A 21,794-nucleotide genomic window follows, 5' to 3' on the forward strand; every position below is an offset into this window, starting at 1 on the left:
AGTCCAGCCACAACTGGGGACCTACAGGGAAACAACAGAATTTTTGAGTTGTAAGGTACCAATCTCTTTGTATAAATCTGAGCATGGCCACCTCACAGTCTTCAGAGCAGTGGGAAAAGAACCCATCTTCTTCTCAGCCACTAAGCTAACCAGGTGACCGTGTGTCAATCCCATGCTCAATTTGATTAATCAAAAATCAAATGGATTAATAAATATTATTCATATTTTCCTACCTTAAAACTAACTGCCTTTTTTCAGAGAAGGCATGACTCTACCTCCCCTCCTGTGATATACTAATTGCTGGTGCTAAGATGTTAATTGCCTGGTAATTGATTTGCAAAAAGGTGTAAATTAACTTTTATTTTGCAAATGAAGCCATTGTATGAGAATTATTCAGAGAATATTTTGAGAATAATTGGAAGTCCATCAGGATATTTTTGGAATTTCCCACCTCATATATTCTCCATGAGAATCTTCTGAGAATACTTTGTGGCATTCATCCCAAGTCTAGCTGCCAGTCCAACATTGCTGAAAATTTCCAGGCTCTTACAACCAAAAATTAGGAGTGTACATGCCTTGCGAATGTCTCATTTCCTGGTTTGGTGGGATTTTGTGGTCCGTGAGAACCCACCCAATGAAAATAAATTGATTTGAAGAAAACTGATAAGCGGATGTGGTTGGACTAAATGTATTGAAAGCCACTCTAAATGACTTCACAATAGGCTCTTGTGAACCTCAAAAAAGTCTGCTACATCACTTTTGAAAAAAGTATTGATCCCTGGGCCCAAGAGAGGATAAATAGTACTGTACAACTGAAGGATAGCAGACCATGCTATAGTCTAATTCACCAGGTTATACGAATGTACAAATAATGCAGAAATGTTAATTTTTTCTCTTATGATTGTAAAGTAGAATCAATTGAGGTGGATTAGCAAAGAAAAGAAATACATAGAAAAGAGATTGATACCTCTAATAATGGATTATGGTAAAATTTGCATGTGATAAAACATATAGAAATACCAAATAGAGAACAGAAAGAGATGGAATGTTAAATGAATGATCTGCCTTCATTTGTTACGAAGGCAGATCATTAAACTGAAATACCTGGTTGGACTTTACTATGCAAACTGTTTTTAGCCTACTTTCCAGGCTTATGAGATCATCTAGCATTGTGTGTGTGTGTGTCCATCTGTGTGTCCCCTGTTATCAACTTCACAACTCCTGGACCAATATGAACGCCTCAGTGGCATAGTTTGTGATGATGTCATCCACCCAGATCCAAGATGGTGGACATGTAAACTTTTGAGGTGCAAGTGGGCAAACTTGTGAACCGCCTAACCGATTTGAACTAAATTTGCTACAGCTCTAAGGACACATAGGGATGCCCAAATGCTGTGGTGTGTGATGATGTCATCCACTTAAATTCAAGATGGCGGCTATGAGAACATCTGAGGTGCAAGATGGCTAGCTTGTGAACCGCTTACGTGATTTGAACCAAATTCGCTACAGCTGTAGGGACACATAGGGATGCCCCAATGGTGTAGTTTGTGATGATGTCATCCACCCCAATCCAGGGTGGTGGATGTGTGAACCTTTGAGGTGCAAGTGCACTAATTTGAGGACTGTCTAACCAATTTGAATCAAATTTGGTACAGTGTCACTGAGTGACACACAGGGACACCTCAATGGTGTAGTTTGTAATGATTTAATCCACCACGATCCAAGATGGCAGATGCATGAACATTCGAGGTGCAAGAGATCTAACTTGCGGACCTCTATTTGAACCAAATTTAGTCCAGTTGTAGAGACAGTGAAAGGAAAGTAGGCTGATTAGTTCTTACTAGAACAACTTTATTGTTAGTTACTAGGGTTTTGCAGAAGAAATGTTCACAGATAAGACTATACGTACACAGAAATAATGTTTGTTAATAGTTTCTGGAGTAACATGGTGGCTATTTTGCCCTAGAAATGACTACAACACTTTCAGCATTGCAGGGTCAATTACAGTTTTAAAAAACCCTGTAAAAGCTTTTATAAGTTGAGAGGAAACAAATTTGTTTTTATTTGTTTATATACGGATACATCCAGATTTGCAGATCCATGTGTGTAAATTCACTATTTTAGATGAAAGGCATAAATCTCGCATGAAGATCATGCATCAAAGTTCTGCAATAAAAATACGATTTAAATGTATTTAAAAGGTGAATAAACAACAGAACATTTTGAACTGAAATCAATGAAGAGATGACACATAAACATTTGGGTAAAAGACTGCACAGACAAAAGTCTGGCCCCAATGTTATTAACCAATTTCTAACCATAACAGAAGTGTCAAATGGGGTCAAGGTAGCTGGAAGGCAAGAAGGAGGTTGTGCCTATATGACCTGGCCTCTGGGAGCCCATCTGCTCCCAAGTGCGGATGAGCCAACCTGAGCTCTAAAATTTACTAAAACCAAGAAAAATGAACACCCCAACCCACTAGGCTTTCGGGCTGTCTCACAGTTGTAAACAGCTCAATAACATAAATCACAAGCTTAACTTCAGCTACCAATTAAACCAAGTTTTTTTTCACCCAGATCTCCATAACACAATTAATGTAGTTTACCTATGCTATCCATATGGTCCTGCCTTCCAGCTCCCCATGCCCTGTACAAAGCAGCAAAGGTGGACTAAACCACCATGGGAAGATCAGACTTGATGAGGGTGAAAAACTTCCCATTCAATGGCCAGAGCAAAGGGTGAACATTTCCCCTTGTTGTCCCGGAAAGGAGGGCAGCTGGTCAAAGTCTAGGTCTAACCATATGGGTGGGGGGAAGATGTGGGTACACCCAAAACTTGCTTTGAAAAGGAACAGCCCCAGACATTTGGCCAGGACTTTTATACCCCTCCTTCCTGTCTTTCACGGAATCTCACAAGAGGCATAACTTAACCAACTAATGCTGCTCATTCATTGTCCCAGTGCAAATTACTGCCCCCCGCGGCTACATCTGTGGCAGGAAGGGGAAATTCTGAAGACTCTCCTTGCTTGGGATGCCATTTGATTGAAGGTGGACCTTGCCCCAGTGATGTGGGTTTTAGTCAACTGGAAAACAAATGTTAGCACTTGTGCAAATGGCAAGCAGAATGGACTTGATTTCAGCAAATTTCAAATCTCACTCCTGTTATAAATTCACTGTATGGATGATGCAGAAGTTACAAGCAAGAGTCCAATGATAATGTGTTAATATCCCACCCACCCCTAATTTTGATACAATGTTTGACATAGTACTCATACAACTTCCCATGCTGAGGTCTGTGAGGTAAATAAGCATCTGGGAATCACATATGGAGAAGATATATGATTGATTTAGAAGTTACCTCAGAAGTGGAGGAAATTGGTCACTGAGTCATTTGCATGCTCTCTCACAAAGTCTGAGAAGATGTGCAAGCCACTGACATGTCCTTTCTGAATTACTTCTTATAATAGCCAAAGCTGTTCCAAATGTTCATTTCAGTTTCCAGTCTGTAAAATAACACATCGGGTTGTCTGAGGACAGCGATATAAAGGTGGCAAATCACTATAAAGACCTTGGCCAATACAGTACATATGAGCAGCAAACTTTAAACATCATACACATGATGAAGCAGTGGGTGTCCACTTCCCCAGACCTTTGATATAACGTGTGATGCAGGGCATATGTGTCTATATCCATTTGTGAATACAGTATACTGAATTCTGTGATCCTAATACCACCTTTTTGTGGTGCAAAGATCATGGAGATTGGTTATATATACAAATGTATATTTCATTTGTATACAAATGAATGGTTCACACATTTTAATGCAATTTGACAATTATGTTAATGGGACATTAAAATACAGTATAAATGGTAAGCAGCATTCATTACCATAAATAAGCAAGAAAATATGCTTTTGTTCTTGTGCCCCTTCTGTTCTGGTTCCAACCAGGCTGCAACCTACTGTATGTCAGATATGATATTTTAGATTCCTCTGATATGACTCTTTGACTGGCAATTCTGAGTCAAGCAGAAGTCTATCCAAACCAAAAAGGAAATATTGGGTCATTTTACTGAGTATGTATCTTGCTCCTTTTTAAAAGGGCAACTAGCTACAGAAAAGCATTTCCCAAGTTTAGTCATGGAAAACCCATTGAACAGCTTGACCTATTAACTTCTCTGAGTCCAAAAATAATACATTATTTAATATTTTCAACTGCCCAAGTCTTGCGTAGGTTTGACAAACGTGGAAAATTGGAAGTTATTGTGAAAGTAACCTTGGCAGGAACCTTTTCTGAAGTTACCAAGTTTGCACCTTTCAGAGAAAAACTTTTAAAATTGTGGTTTATGGGATTAACAACAACTTTTTAATGGTATGCTTTAAAACAGAGTGACTATTATAATACTAATTTCAATCCCAGACTTCTTCAATTTCATTTTACAAACCTACCTCTTGCCCCCAGACAAACGCTTCCTTATAAAACATAAATTCCTTGGAATTTATCCCAGGAACATTTGCTAGAAAAGGCTTGCAAACACAAGCCGCTGGGTGTTAGTCTCAATTTACACAGGTGATATATAAACAATGAGTGGTTCTAAATATCATGTAGCTTGCATGGGCACAAACAGACACTTAGATTCAATATTCCAATGCAATCTGCAGGCAGAGCAAATATTTAAAAGGATGTGTTCTTTGGAACAAAAAGCTTGGGAGGTTTACATATGCAGTTGGCAAGTTCAGTTGTTCATTCATAAGTTGAAATGTGGATTGAAGGGCAATAAAGGCCTACTTTGGAATAACTGAAAAAGCCATATTGGAGTCACACCAATTCTCCATAATAAAAGCTAACTGACCCCCGCTAACTAAGCACAGATTTGCCTTTTAAAAGTGGTGATTCTCTCATATTAGCAGAAGAGCAACTGGCCCTTTCCAACATCAGCACAGCATCCCTCCAGTGGCTGTTGCTGGTGTCTACCTTCTGTTTCTTTTTGGAATGTGAGCCCTTTGGGGTAGGGATCTCTCTCTCTCTCTCTCTCTCTCTCTCTCTCTCTCTCTCTCTCTCTCTCTCTCTCTCTCTCTGTAAACCGCTTTGGAAACTTCTGTGGAAAAGCAGTATATAAATAGTAGTAGTAATAGTAGTAAAAGGGCTTGCTGCATTCTGCTTGGATCCAGAAAAGGGGCTTATATTTATATGATAACCATGAGCCTGATCACAACTGTTGAATGATAGTCAAAGGCGGGGGAAGGAGGGTGACCGAAGAGAAGGAAGAGGCTCACGTGTTCGCTCAGTTGCACCTGTGCAGAAGTCTCTGTCCAGGCTTGAACTGATGAACTCTCCCTTCAAACCAAGGCTCTGCTAGAGGACGTTGCTCAGGTACAGTCAAGGCATTTTAAAAGAAATTTTAACTGGATGTCCGCTACTTCCCCATAATATGCTGCAGCTCTGATTTCTGTTTTTCTCCTGAAAATATCCAGCTGTAGCAGAATTCTTACAAAGAAAAGAATGAAGATATAGAAAATCTGATTTCTCAATATATACAGAAGTTGACTGTGTTCAGAACAGTGGTCTAGCAAGGACTGAACAGGCCTGTGTAATAACCAGCACTTTGTATTTTGCCCAGAAACAAATCGGCACCCAGTGCAACTGGTTAAGAACAGGCATGTGGAAGAAATGCCACCATCACACTGTGTTTATTATAATCCAAGTGATGGCTTAACTGATACAAAGACAGTTTCAGCTGAAAATGGATCAGAGAGAGCCCGTGCAGGTTACAAATCTGATCAGACCCCAAAGACTACTTGTAAAGTACAGAACACTGTAAGAGGAAATTACATAATTGGACTCAAGTTGCTGAAACATTTCAATCAGTTAGCTGGACCTGTACATGTGTACACTGAAACAAGGAAGTTACAGTAACAGACCTTGACGCTACTCTCATGTGCAGTGGAAACTGGGCTAAGGGAGCCCAGCCCAGTTCCCACTGTGCGTGAGAACTGCTGGGAGCCGCGCAGCTCTCGGCGGCAGTGCGGTGGCAAACCCTCTTGGGTAGCCTGGTGCTTAACTTGGGTTTCAGGTGCAGGAGCACCCGAAAAGCAGGTTAACTGCTTGTGTGTCACCATGCCGTGGCTCTGTGCCACAGCGACTCACAAGTAGGCCCTAACTGGGAGGCTACAACAAGCCTTACATCGGGGGACTCCCCAGAATGCTCCGCGCACTCACGCTGGTCATTCTGGGACTTCTGAGGCCTAGGAGGCCCCCACCCCCCTATTGCCACAACCGGCTCAATGATGGAGCTGGTAATCATCTGGGTGGCTGATCTGGCCACTCAGAGAGGGCTTCCTGCTCGTCTGCAAGAGAGCAGATCAAGCCCACTCTCTCCGCAAACCCCATTCAGGCTCTCCACACTGCTCATGTGGAGAGCCTTCAAATTTTCTCTGCATGATTAGTATTTGTTTATTTATTTATTTATTTATTTATTTATTTATTTAACATATTTTTATACCGCCCCAAACTTAAGTCTCTGGGTGGTTTACAACAAAAACAAAAAGTTAAAACACTAGTTAAAACAAATAAATGACAAATTAAAACACTGGTTAAAATAAATGAAAACAAAAAGTTAAAACATTATAAGGATTTTAAAACTTAAAACAATATTTTAAAATGAAGTTAAAACTATTAAAATGGTATTTAATTAAAAGCCTGGGTGAACAAATGTGTCTTTAAAGATTTCTTCAAAATTATCAGAGATGGGGAAGCTCCTATTTCAGCAGGGAGCGCATTCCAAAGCATCAGGGCAGCAACTGAGAAGGCCCATCCCCAAGTAGCCACCAGACAAGCTGGTGGCAGCTGCAAACGGACTTCTCCTGATGATCTCAATAGGTGGTGGGGTTCATGCCGAAGAAGACATATGCTCCAGACATGGTTTTGCAAAGTGCGGCTGCTGTCACTGTCTGCTAAAGCATTATTCATATCTCCAGGGTCCTTCCCCCAATTTCAAGTCAAACCCCCATTTCCCCTATTTCAAGCCTTCCCCCCTATTTCAAGCCAAACCCCAAGCTTGCCATTTCCTGCCTGCATGCCTGCTATACAGTCTTGTTTTCTCCTTGCAAAGCATTTCTGCTCAAGCACCTCTAGCATCAAGCTAACAAAATGGCTTCAGTATGGTCAAGCAAGCAAAATGACTCCCACAGGCATAATATGGTCTTTCCGGGATACCCCAGAGACCAGTCTGGCTGCTGCATTTTGAACTAACTGAAGTTTCTGAACAACAAAGGCAGCCCTATGTAGAGTGCATTGCAGAAACCAACCTGGAGGTTACCAGCTGGTGTACCACTGCTTTCAGGTCATTGGACCTGAAAACAGGAGGCCTAGAGGACTTAGGGGGCTGGGGGCATTTTTGGCATTTTCCACCAATGACCACTAGCCACTCAACTCCCTGCCTGTCTCCTGCTCTGATGCTAGTAAAGAGCTGGATTGCCACCCATCCACTTGCCCCTGTTGGGCAAAGCTGACAAAACTGACAAGGGCAAATGACATCACTGCCCAGTGACACACACCAGGCCATGATGTCATTATCCCTTTGCCAGCACCAGAGAGGGTGAATGGGTGGCACCCCTTTTCCTGGCTCCATGTGCACCAACTCTTTATTGGGGATGTGCAATTTGATTTGATCTCAAATCCATTTGGGTCAAACTGGCGGCAATTCATTGATTCAACCTTGAATAGAACTGCCCTCAAAATAGAGGGCCTAAATTGGGGTTGAAGAGAATCACCCAAGATTTGACCCGAATCGATTCAGGTGATTTGAGCACCATTTAGAGGCCTGTTTTGCTGGAAAAATGGGCCTTAAAATAGCACTTTTTTCCAGGGAGAGCTGGCCTACCAATTAGGGTTGACAGGTAGACCAGTCCTCCGCTCTAGACTTGGTGTGTCTGTAGACCAGTCCTCTGACACAGGTAGACATGCTAAGTCTGGAGCAGACAGTTGGCCTACCCACCAACCCCAATTGGTAGACCAGTTCTCCCTGGAAAAGTGGCACCATTTTGAGGTGTGTTTTCCCAGCAAATGGGCCTCAAAATGGCACTCAAATCACCTGATTTGAGGGTGATTCGTCGAGACAGCTGGCCAAGCCAGCTGTTTTTGATGACTCAATTCAATGATTCTGCAATTCGATTTCAGCTAGAATTGAGTAGCAGAATCTTGAGAGGCTGTTGGCTGTAATAAAGTACTACTACTACTACTAAAAAAAAAAGAGTAGCAGAATCTGATTCACGCACATTTCTACTCTTTACCAGTGCTGGGAGGAAGGGAGGTAGATGGGCAGGGAGGCATGTGAGTGCTGTGGTGTAGTTGGCTATTTCAGAGTCTAGACCTATTGACCTCAATGGGACCCCTAGTTATTCAGCTTATTTTTAAAAAAAAAAAATCATTTGTAGAGCACCTAAATTATTCTAGCACAACTTCCCTGGCAAGTGTCCATATATGGAGACAGACAAGTGGAAGGAAGGAAGGAAGGAAGGAAGGAAGACACAGACCAACAGACCGACAAGTGGAAGGAGAGAGAAAAAGATAGAATTTGCACATCTGAGGGTTGAAAATCCTTGAAAAAAGGTGAGTCTGTCTGTCTGTCTGTCTGTCTCTCTCTCTCTCTCTCTCTCTCACACACACACACACATACACACACACACACACACACACTCTCTCTCTCTCTCTCTCCAATGGGTGCTAGCTCTTTTCAGGAACCGCTAGAAGGAAGAATCCTTGGTTCTCTTTGGCTCCTTCAGTCTAAAGCACTGATCCTTTTCTCCTGCCTCCTCCTCTCTTTTCATTCTCAGAATGGCTGGCTGCCTGACAAACTCCCGTGGAAAGAGCTGAAGATAGCTGAGTGTGTCCTGCTCTAGAGCTTGTTTAAAGGGCCAGCACAACAGCTCCTCCAACTGGCTGGAACACTGCGGGGGAGAAGAGGGGATTCCTGATGGCACTGCTGGGGAACTGCCACCACACATGAAGGAAGAAGGGCCCCCTCTCTAGATTTCTGCCTAAAGGTCTGTTCAAAAAGGCACCACTTTGCAAGTGACTGGCTGGTGGAATGGGAGCCACCAAAAAAGTAAGTCCGTAGTGTTGGAATTTTACTGTGTAACTAAGCATTGTCTTTCTCCCAGGGGTGTAGCTATAACTGAGTGGATGAGTTCAAAAAACCCGCCCCCCCAGTTCCTGATGGCCCTCCAGCTCCACCCCTCCCTATTTTCTTCATTATCTTCCTCACTCTGAGGGGCTGCTGGGGAGAGGGGAAAACACAGGCCCCCTCTCCCCTAGCTACACCCCTGCTCTCTCCTTGCCTAAGGCATACATCTCTGTATGTATGTGTCTATTAGGGATGTGCGAATCGATTCGGATACAAATCGATTTGTACCCGAATCTAGTTGATTCGGGTGATTCGGAGACAAAACGAATCACCCCTGTGGTCCATTGGCTAGATTCGGGTACAAATCGAATTGCGGCTGATTCGATTCCAATCAATTCGGGTTTCGGATCTGTCCTATTAATTTCCCCAGATTCCCAGCTTTCATTTTTTAAAAAAAGCTAAGCTCTAGCCCTTATAGAAGTGGAGTTATGGAGCAAAATGTGTGGTAACTATTTTTTAAGTGTTCGGATTCTTTGGTGTATAATAACTTTCACTCAATGAATCCTTATGAGGATTCATTACACACCTTCATTTCTTCTATTCATTTTGACTGTCTTTTAGACAGTGCCAATTGTAAACTGCCATGTGCCAACTACACCCCACTCCTACCCACAAGGCAGTGAGGTACTACTCAGTTTAAGTTAAGTGCCTAATGGGTAGAGGCTACCACCCAAATTGCAGAGGGATTGGGCAAAGGGCTGGTTTTTGGTGAATTGTTGAAGTTTTCCATAGGAAATCATGTAGGTTTCAGCAGCCCCATAACTGCACTTGGGGGGTGCTGGGATGGCCCAGAGTGAGTGGTGGTGTAGTGAACAGAGGGTGCCAGCCACCCCCATGGGTTTCTAGCCCATGGAGTTCAGGGTTCTGTTGTTTCTGAGGTGTTCTGAGTGGAGATTCTCTGGTAGCAAATGAGATTTTCAATACAAACCATGAATCCACTCTCATTTGCTACCATAGAATCTACACTCAGACCACCTCAGAAACAACAGAACCCTGTACCCCATGGGTTAGCAAGCCCATGGGAGTGGCTGGCACTTTATGTGCACTACACCACCACTCACTCTAGGCCACCCCAGCACCCTCCAAGTGCACTTATGGGGCTGCTGAAACCTCCATTATACCTTCTAGGGAAAAACCTTAAAGATGAGTAAACTTTAACTATTCACCAAAAACCAGCCCTTTGCCCAATCCCTCTGAAATTTGGGTGGTAGCCTCCACCCATTAGGCAATACCACCTAACCACACTCTTCCACCCCAGATCCCACTTTATGCCCCAAATCTTCCTCAAAGACACTAAACCTTCAACTATTCACCAAAAACTAGCCCTTTGCCCAATCCCTCTGCAATTAGAGAGCCAGTGTGGTGTAGTGGTTAGAGTGCTGGACTAGGACCGGGGAGACCCAAGTTCAAATCCCCATTCAGCCATGAAACTAGCTGGGTGACTCTGGGCCAGTCACTTCTCTCTCAGCCTAACCTACTTCACAGGGTTGTTGTGAAAGAGAAACTCAAGTATGTAGTACACCGCTCTGGGCTCCTTGGAGGAAGAGCAGGATATAAATGTAATAATAATAATAATAATAATAATAATAATAATAATAATAATTAATGAAATTATGGGACAATCCAATAGATTATAATAAAAAAGCAGTCTGGATGAAAGAGGTCAAAAATTGTACCCAAAAAATGCAAGATCTAATAATGACACCAGAATTAATAAGTGAAAGAGCAAAGAAAATTAAAAATTGGACTGCGCCAGGCGACAGTGAACTGCATGGCTTCTGGCTTAAACACCTAACAAGCCTTCATAAACAACTTTAAACAACTATCAAAACAGTTCAATCACATTATGAAAGGCGGTGATATTGAACAATGGCCAACAACTGGGAAAACTCATCTCATTATGAAAGACCCAGCAAAAGGTGCAGTTCCAAGTAATTATAGACTGATAACCTGCCTGCCAACCATGTTCAAATTATTAACTGGAATAATAGCAGATGAAGTGATGCAACACTTATTAACTAACAAACAGCTTCCAGTTGAACAGAAAGGAAATTGCCTGAACACCAGAGGCACAAAAGACCAGCTGCTGATTGACAAAATGATTTTAGAAAACTGCAAGAGAAGAAAAACAAATCTAAGTGTTGCATGGATCGACTACAAGAAAGCCTTCGATTCATTGCCTCACACATGGATACTAAAATGTTTAGAAACAACTGGTGTCAGCAAAAACATTCAGATATTTATTAAAAAAGCAATGAGCATGTGGAGTACACAGTTAACAATCAATGGCGAAGCACTTGGACAGGTTAGCATTAGAAGAGGCATTTTCCAAGGGGACTCACTATCCTCTCTATTGTTTGTAATCGCCATGACCCCACTTTCACAAATACTAAACAAAACAGGCCTCGGATACCAAACATCTAAAACATCCAGTAAAATCAACCATCTGCTGTACATGGACGATCTGAGGTTGTATGGAAAGTCCCAGTCAGAAACCGAATCACTGCTAAACACTGTCCGTATATTCAGTAGCGATATAGCAATGGAGTTTGGACTAGACAAGTGTGCTGCATTAATAATGAACAGAGGGAAAATAACAAAAACATAAGGAATAGAACTGCCCAATGGAAGCAAGATCAAGAACCTGGAAGAGAAAGAACCTTACAAATACTTGGGCATTCTCCAGGCTGATAACATCGCACACACTGAAGTTAAAAGAAAAATTGGAAGTGAATACATCAGGAGAGCCAGAAAAATCCTCAAGTCCAAACTCAATGGCGGGAACATCATACAAGCCATAAACACCTGGGCTATACCTGTTATTAGATACACTGCAGGAATAATAGACTGGACCCAGGCAGAGCTAGAGACGCTAGATCGTAAGACCAGGAAAATCATGACCATCAATCATGCTCTGCACCCCCGCAGTGATGTAGATAGGCTCTACCTCCCTCGCAGCTCAGGTGGAAGAGGAATGCTGCAAGTCCATCAAACAGTAGAGGAGGAGAAAAGAGGCCTTGAAGAATATATAAGGGACAGTGAAGAAGATGCACTTCAAATGGTCAAGAATGCGAAACTATTCAACACCAATGAAACAAAGCAGGCCTACAAGAAAGAACAAGTCAAGAACCAAGCAGAAAAATTGAGAAATAAGCCTCTGCATGGTCAATATTTACACAATATAAGTGGAAAATCAGACATCACCAAGACCTGGCAATGGCTTAAGAATGGCAACTTGAAGAAAGAAACAGAGGGTTTAATACTGGCTGCACAAGAACAGGCACTAAGAATAAATGCAATAAGAGCCAAAGTCGAAAAATCCACCACAAACAGAAAGTGCCACCTTTGTAAAGAAGCAGATGAAACAGTGGACTACTTAATCATCTGTTGTCAAAAGATCGCACAGACTGACCACAAACAAAGGCATGACAAGGTAGCAGGGATGATACACTGGAACATCTGCAAAAAATACAAGCTACCTGTAGCCAAGAATTGGTGGGACCATCAAATTCAAAAAGTTGAAGAAAATGAAGATGTAAAAATATTATGGGACTTCCGACTACAAACAGACAAACATCTGCCACACAGTACACCAGATATCACTGTAGTCGAGAAGGAAGAAAAACAAGTCAAAATAATCGACATAGCAATACCAGGGGATAGCAGAATAGAAGAAAAAGAAATAGAAAAAAATCACCAAATACAAAGATCTACAAATTGAAATTGAAAGGCTGTGGCAGAAGAAGACCAAAATAATCCCAGTGGTCATTGGCGCCCTGGGTGCAGTTCCAAAAGACCTTGAAGAGCACCTCAACACCATAGGGGCCACAGAAATCACCATCAGCCAATTACAAAAAGCAGCTTTACTGGGAACAGCCTATATTCTGCGACGATATCTATAACCATTGACAATAAAATTCAGCCATCCCAGGTCCTTGGGAAGGACTCGATGTCTGGATAAAACGAACCAGTCAATAACACCTGTCTGACTGTGTAAACAAGAAATAATAATAATAAATAATTTGGGTGGTAGCCTCCACCCATTAGGCACTACCACCTCACCACACTCTTCCACCCCAGATCCCAGTTTATGCCACAAATCTGCCTCAAGGACACTAAACCTTCAACAATTCACCAAAAATCAGCCCTTTGTCCAATTCCTCTGCAATTTGGGTGGTAGCCTCCACCCATTAGGCACTTAACTTAAACTGAGTAGTACCTCACTGCCTTGTGGGTGGGCATGGGGTTTAGTTGGCACATGGCAGTTGACAATTGGCACGGTCTAAAAAACTGTCAAGATGAATAGAAGAAATGAAGGTGTGTAATGAATCCTCATAAGGATTCATTGAGTGAAAGTTATTATACACCAAAGAATCCAAACACTTAAAAAATAGTGACCACACATTTTGCTCCATAACTCCACTTCTATAAGGACTAGAGCTTCGCTTTTTTTAAAAATGAAAGCTGGGAATCTGGGGAAATTAATAGGACAGATCATAAACCCGAATCGATTCGATTTGGATCAGCTGTGATTCTGATCCGTATTGAATTTGGGGTGATTCGGATGGGTCAGATTCGGATCCAAATCGAAACACAGAAAATCCGAATTGCACACCCCTAGTGTCTATGTTTGGGTCCTTGGAGTGGAGTCAGTCTTCAGTTCTGTTGATTGGTTGTTTCATCAGTTCAGTTGGCTTTGCTCTTCTCTTCTTACAGAAGTGTCTGTTACCTTGTTAGCTAATGTTAAGAAATAATAAATAATGAAGATGTTGTTTCAGCAACTAAAGTTACGCCTCTTGTTTAATTCCTTATAAATCAAGGAAATCACTCTGCAACACTTAGTCTCCTCAAAAGCTCTGACTCCAGCCCTGGTGGGAGTCCTGGCTCCATTGGGCAGCCTGTGTTCACTGAACACAGGCTGCTCAGTGGTAGTTTCACTTCTGGTTTGGAAGTTTTCAGAAAAGCAAATGCTTTATAAGAATTTTATACATTATTATACACTATGTTGTTCTGCTGTTCTAGTTATAGCATAAACAGTATTAACATTTTTTCCCTATTAGTTTAGTTATAACTGCTGATAGTTTTAGTAGTTAGCTTACGGCTTCTATTATTGCTTTCAATAAGACCTATGACTTCATTTTAAATTTTACCCAGAATTGGTATGTTTAAATATATTACAATTCATTTCATTTTCACAAGATCTCAAATTGTCCCCCGCCCACCCCATTTCATTACATGAATGTGATGTGGCCAAATCATGTTTACTGGGTGTTCACTGGCTATGACAGGGTGTCCATTTGGACATACAACTATTAGTTTAAAAAATGCCCTGGGTACGGTGCAACTGGTCTAGGATCCTGCAGCATATCCTTCCTATATCGGGCAGCAGCAATATAGGAAGATGCTGAAAGGCATCATCTCATACTGCGCAGGAGATGGCAATGATAAACCCCTCCTATATTCTACCAAAGACGACCACAGGAGTCGACACCGACTCGACAGCACACTTTACTTTACTTACAGTGCTTGAAAAGAATGAACTGGCCTTCCTTCTACCTAAACCTTTCAGCACTAACTAAACTTTGCATGGGTTTGCTAGCAACCACCATGTTAAAATTGCACTGCCATTGAAATAGTATAAAATATCTGGGATTTCCCCCCTGACAGAAGGAAAATCACTGTTTCTTCAAAAATGTCATTTGTGAGGTGACCTTAACATTCAAGTAGTTTGGCTGAACTAGAGAAGGGTTTGTTGGAGATGTGAAAGCACTGCAGTTCTGAATGAATTTGGAGGAACTTGCGACCTGATGCGTCAGGAACCTCCCCTGTGCAGGCCCTGTTCATTTCAAGGGATTGTGTCCTTTGTTCCTTTAGATGACATCTCTGTTTCCTGAAGGAAACTGTTTCCACTGAAGAAAATGGTTGTGCTTTATTAGGAAATACTTGCAGAATGTTATTAATTAGATTGAAAGTGTCCTTCTTCCAGTAGAGAAACAGTAAAAAATGGTTCCATGCATGACTTATTATCCTTAGGATTTACATTTTGGCTGCTTCACAGAGTTTCCAGTCACTTAATTTATACATTCTTGCCTATGAGCTCCTTTCAAAACATAACCCTGGGAAGGCAGCAAAAGCAAATTGCTAAACTGTTGGTGATTGCTGTTATACTGCACCTGTGACATAATTATTTCATGAGATGTCTCAAATCACTTACTAAATGCCTATGAATTTGGCAATAGGAAAAGCAAAGATAAGATCACTCAAGCAGATTGTGAACATGTTGGAATTAGGCGTTTTATGGAGGCTCCAGTAGACTGCACTATTTTAAAAATACTTCAAAACACGGGCAGGTCTGAAAAAGATTAAATAAGAACAGAGTCTCTGATCAGTTTGCTTTCCAGCATCAGATTTAGCTACAATCACAAAACATTTGTTCAAAGAAAAAATATTCTGCAGTGCATCTAGAACAGGGGTTCACAATCTTGGGTCCCCAGCTGTTGTTGGACTACAACTCCCATCATCCTCAGCCGCAGAGGCCAAATTCTAGAACAGGCTCTGATTTTGTTCTCAGGCTCTGATTTTGAAGAGTGTCTAGTGGAAGTAAATTTCCACAAGAAGTTCTTCTCCATGTTGGAAAGTAAAATCAGATTTTACATATGCTTTGTTAGGGTTCAGGCTGAGCAGATCACTTTATAGGCAGATGTGCAAAGAGTGTTACCTTTCATTGAATTGCAGCACACATGGCACATTTGCTTTTATTTCATGTTTAGAGCTTTCCCCCAAGAGTGCTCCAAGAAAGCGTAAAAATATGGAGCCACTTCCTATTTGAGTTAAAGGGAGATCGGCCATCACTATGCTCAAGAATACCATATCATGGAAGTGGCTGAATTTATTTATATTTAAATCTGGAGGCTGTTTCCCCACACCATCCTCATCCTCATTAACATGGGAAGTGCTTCAAAGTGATTACAATAACAGTAAACATTTTTTAAAAACCACTTAGAAAAGGTGCAGAATAGGGTAAAAAATAATGACCTGGGGGTTGAAATACCTTCCCTGCAAGGAATGACTAAAGTGTCTGGTTTAGAAATAAGATGACTAAGGGTTGAAGACATGATAGAGATTTATAAAATTGTGGATTGAGACGGGCATTTCTCCCTCTCCTACAATATGAGAACTTAGTCATCTAGTGAAATTGACTGGTAGTTAGATCCAAGACAGATAAAGTAAACTAGCTGACCTGGTGCAGAGCATCTGCGCCCCTAGTTCTCCCTATCTCCCCCTATCTTCATTTTGTGCTCCTCCCCCTTCAGCCCCAGTTTGTGCTCCCCCACTTCAGCCGCTTCTCCTCCCTTGGTTGGTGGCCGACCTGGCCACCACTTCTTCTCCTCGGCTGCTCGGCAGTTCTCTTGGCCAGCAGTGTCTTTCTGCCTGTCCCTGTCACTAATTGGCAGCTTGCTTGCGGACTCTCATGAGAGCTGCCACACATGGGATTAGCGACGGGTATGTTTAGGAGAATTATATATATATATATATATATATATACAGAGATACTTCTCATAATAATACAAAATGAATTTATAGAATTCATTGCCATATAATGTAGTGATGGCCACTAGCTCCCGTGCCTTTAAAAGGGGATTAGACAAAAACATTGAAGATAAGTCTCTCAGTGGCTATTAGCCATGATGGTTTTATGGAGCCACCATGTTGGAACTACCATATGCAATGGAATACTAGCTACTGAAGGCAACTGAAGGAGGGCCTTCATTGCCTTCACGCTCCCTGTCATGTTCTGAACCAGCTGAATTTTCTAAACTCTTTTCAAGGGCAGACCTACAAGGAACACATGACCATAAGTTGAGAAGTTACCAGAGCATGACAGGCAGTGGCCAGATCGTCTGTCTCCAGAAAGTGGCCCAGTTGGTTTCCTAGACAGGCACTCCTGGCCCTGACTGCCATTTGGAGATGGGTCTGGGAGCAGTGCCAAACCGTGAGCCTGCTTCTTTTGAAGGCTGAAAAACTGAATTTATGAAGCCTGAAACACCCTTGCCTTGGAATTTTGAAAGAGTCTAAAAGTCTAAAAGAGGAACACTTAATACTACAGGGAGACTGTGTTAAACACAATGAAAGCCCCTTCTCCCCTCTTAACATTTTCTATCATAAATTTACATCTTCTAAATGAGTCCATTAGAATTAAATAGGATCAATTGGTGCAAGCATCTGTAAAATTATTATGAGTTTCAGGCTCAAGTATTATATACTATTTTCCTGGACAATGGCCATCTCTTTCTATAGCTTGAAAAATAATAAAAAGACTGTACTCCTTCAAATGTCAGCCCATGCATGTTGTTGGGTTGTGGTGAATTATGTCAGGTTATAGAATTTCATATGATGTCACACGCACAAAAAAGTCCAGTTGGCATTATACTGAATAAAAATAGGAAAGAATCTCTCCTGAGAGCAGCAGCAGGCCTTGTGTTGCCAATTACCACATACAATGTCTGTGTCATGGTCAGGCTCAGCCATGGAAAGCCAGGTCGGTTATGCCCTTCACTTGCTGGATTCAAATGTAAGGCAAATAAAAAACTAATGAAAGCCAAGGGGCATTGCCATCCGTAGTTTTAAAAAGTTTAGAATAATGAAAGATCTCTCAGTGGTTGGGATCAGCTATAGCAGCTGTATTAACATAGGATTAAAGCATGCAAATGCTGAATTCTGAAAAAAAATGGCCCACCTCATGTTTCACCTTAAACATGTTTTTTTGCTCTTACCCCTTTGTACTCTTTTGCTTTTGATGATCCCTCCAAGCCTCTCATCTTTACTGTATTAATCATAAATGAAGAATTCTTTCCACATGTAGGTTTTGCTTGTCTTCATACCATCAAAGCTAGAAGAAACTATGGGATAATTTGGTATTTTGAATACAGAATACAGAATGGAAGTATCTACCATTTGCCATCCCAGAACTGAGAATAGTAGATACCTGTGGGATTAACATAAACCGTTCTATAGAAATTGAAAGGTGTTCCAAAATAAGCAGTGGTCCTGGCCTTAAAAATGTGACTTGTAAATTCCAGTTAATGACAGACAGTACATTGGTTACTGTTGATAAAATGCTCACAGGTTGTTGATGTCAGCACATGCATAGCTGAGACAAAATGTTTCTATCTGCCTGAGAAAAAGAAAGACAACTATGCCAATGGGCATAGCCATATCCAACTCTATTGTTTATTTGCAATGGTATTTGCCAGATGGCAGAAAGTTTATTATCCTGGCAGGTTTGAGTCTTGCTGTGCAAAGTGCGTTGCCTCGGTCTACTGTCATGTCTCTAAATGGGTTATTACATCCAAGGGGTGCACATTGTTTTAGAATATCTTGAAAATGAAAATATACAGTAATATGGGACTGAATGCAGTTCACGAAAATCAATTCAGAACATTTATTATTATTATTATTGTTTACACAGTCAGATGGGTGTTATTGACTGGTTTGTTTTATCCAGACATCGAGGCCTTCCCAAGGACCTGGGATGGCTGAATTTTGTTATCAATGTTGTTGCTGTTATTATTATTATAGATATCAGATATAGATATAGATAAAGAACCAAGCAGAAAAATGAAAAAATAAGCCACTGCATTGTCTATTATTATTATTATTGTTGTTGTTGTTATATTTACACACAGTCTACCAGATGATATTGACTGGGTTTGGTACTTTAATTATAGGGCCTTTCCAAGGGTCTAGGAAAACTAAAGAAGAATTAAAGATATCGTCATAGTATTCATGCTGTCTCGAGTAGTGTGGCCTTCTGTAGTTGATGTGTTGTAATTTTATTGATGCCCATGGTGTTAAGATGTTGTTCAAGTTATTTTGGTACAGCACCAAGGGCACCAACAACTATTGGCACCACTATTGTTTTCTTTTTCCAGAGCTGCTCAATTTCAATCTGAAGGTCCTTGCATTTGATTATTTTCTCCAATTGTTCTTCATTGACTCGTCTATCCCCTGGGATGGCAATATCAGTTATCGGAACCCGATTCTTCTTGATGACTATCAGATCAGGCGTATTGTGCGTTAAATGCCTATCAGTTTGTATTCAAAGGATTTTTCCCTCTTCCTTTTCTGTGACTTTCTCAATTGGATGATTCCAGTAATTCTTGCTTGCTGGCAATTTGTAATTCTTGCAAAGATTCCAGTGGATCATTGCAGCAACTTTGTTGTGTCTTTCCTTATAATCAGTCTGAATGATTTTCTTGCAACCACATACAAGGTGCTCAACCGTTTCATCAGCTTCCTTGCATAATCAACACTTACTGTCTTTCTGGGTGGGTCTTATCAATTTTTGCTTTTATAACATTTGTTTGTAGTGATTGTTCCTGGGCTGCAAAAATGAGACTTCCAATGGGCACTACCTTGATGAGGTGGAGGGGCTTGCGAGCTTTGAGGATGCAGAGGGCTACACTGGAGGGTTCCCCAAACCAGACAGGCCTCTGCTGAGAAACCAGATTAAATGTGCCTAATCCCATCACCATGGTGAGAACAAGAAAAACAAATTCTATACCGGATCGGTCATTGCCTGGGTCACCAAGGGCTGCGTCAAGTCCCTGGGCACTTGCCGGAAAATGGGTTATAGGACTCAGGATCTTCAGCTGAGCAACCAGGGCTGGAGACTGTAGCAGGCCTGCTCAACTTAGGCCCCCCATCTGTTTTTGGATTACAATTCCCATTATCACCAGCCACAGTGGCCAATAGGCAGGGATAATGGGAGTTGTAGGGCAACATCTGCAGGAGGGCCGAAGTTGAGCAGGCCTGTGTGTAGAGCTACTGGAAGAAGAAACTAAAAACATTGAAAATAAACAGTTGTAGAAAATTGAGAAATTAACTAATTATTATTATTGTTGTTGTTATTTAGGACTAGGACTCTCAGCTCCAGAATAATTGTGATGCTACATGATTATGTTTTGTGGCAGACATGCTCCGCAGGGCTACAGAAATGGAAGTAGCCCTGTGAAGATGCAAACAGACTGGAGCTTAACTGCTGCTGCACTCTAGTCTTTTCCTGCAGCCCCAGCAGTGGCGAGGCAGGGAGGATGTGATTTTCACTGCTCACTCTTCCCTTCAGATATATTTTTTACTCCCAGGAAGCTGTCTCTGAGGACCAGGGTTGCCAATCTCCCACTGCTGAATAAGGGACACAACTGGGGGAGTATGCAGGAGTCATTGGAAGCCTTAGTGCTGTATATGTTTTGACCACTTTCAACTTAAACTACAGTGTAAGTTACAACTTAGGTGGCTTCTCCTCTGCTTATTGCTATAACCAGGGTTAGTCAAACTGTAATTTTGTTTTCTAAAAAGAGAAGCGTTGTTAGCCAGTAAAAATAAGTTTTACACACGAGCACTATCTAGCATTCATCGCTATTTTCATGACCCTGATACCTGGATAATGCTAAGTTAGCCAATCATTGATGGCTGAATGTCCCCAGTATTGGATGGTTGGCAACCCTAGGCCTGCAGCCCACTAGAACTACAGAGTACTCTGATAGGGAGCGAGAAGGGAAAGGAGTTGGCACTCATTAATTATTTCATTATTAGTAAAAATAGCTGGTTTGATCTGAGCCATAGGTTCTTTCCATTAGCTGAAAATAAGGGGAAAATAGCATCCCTTAAGGGACAGGCAATTTTGGGATGAAATAAGGGATGTCCCTGCTAATAAGGGACTGTTGGTAACCCTAAAGGACTGTGCAATCTTCAGGGACAGAATACTGGAAAACTCTATATGGATGGAAGAGAGAGCATTGAAAATCATGCCTCCAGTAGTGGAGGCATGATTTTCACTGCTCTTTCCCCATCTAGGGGGAAAATGGAGCAATGTTAAGCTTCAGTCTATTCCATCTCCACAGGGCTTGAAAATATATTGAAAATGAAAATATACTTCCATTTTTGTAGCCTTGCAGCATATCAGCCTGTATGTTTAGGATCACAGCCTAAATCTTATTCATAATAAACAGTGGTTCCGTTCCTATCTCTCAGGTAGATTCCAGATGGTGTTGCTAGGAGATTGTTGCTCTCTGAAACGAGAGCTATTGTATGGTGTCAGGGCTCCATCCTATTTCTGATGCTTTTAAACATCTAAATGAAACCGCTGGATGAGATCATCAGGAGATTTGGAGCAGGGTGTTATCAATACTCTGACGACACCCAAATCTATTTCTCCATGACTTCATAATCAGGAAATGGCATAACCCCACCCCCACCCCCACCCCACCAAGGCCTGCCTACAGGCAGTAATGGACTGGATGAGGGATAATAAACTGAAACTGAATCCAAACACGTCGGAGGTACTCATGGTAAGGGGTCATACTCTGAGGGACATGATAGATATTCCTGTTCTGGATGGGGTTGCACTCCCCCTGAAGGAACAGGTACTTAGCTTGGGAGTGCTTCTGGACCCAGGTCTCCCTCTGGTTTCTCAGGTTGAGGTTATAGCCAAGAGTGCTTTCTGTCAACTTTGGTTGATACAACAGCTGTGTCCATTCCTTGAAGATAAAGATCTAAGAACTGTGGTGCAATCTCTGGTAACCTCTAGGCTTGACTACTACAATGTAAGGA

General features: G+C 41.6%; 1 long non-coding RNA gene across 1 annotated transcript in view; it reads right to left on the bottom strand.

Moving 5' to 3' along the window:
* Positions 1–2,630: 2,630 nt before the first annotated feature.
* Positions 2,631–21,794, bottom strand: part of LOC128340462 (uncharacterized) — a 39,893-nt gene continuing 20,729 nt past the window's right edge. Inside the window, exons 2-3 of the long non-coding RNA XR_008313732.1 lie at positions 3,358–3,502; positions 2,631–3,082 (exon numbers count right to left, since the gene is read on the bottom strand). This is a non-coding gene — a long non-coding RNA (uncharacterized LOC128340462). The remainder of the gene's footprint in view (positions 3,083–3,357; positions 3,503–21,794) is intronic.

This window comes from Hemicordylus capensis, chromosome 1, assembly GCF_027244095.1.
Source record: "Hemicordylus capensis ecotype Gifberg chromosome 1, rHemCap1.1.pri, whole genome shotgun sequence".
In the NCBI taxonomy this organism is placed as follows: domain Eukaryota; kingdom Metazoa; phylum Chordata; class Lepidosauria; order Squamata; family Cordylidae; genus Hemicordylus; species Hemicordylus capensis.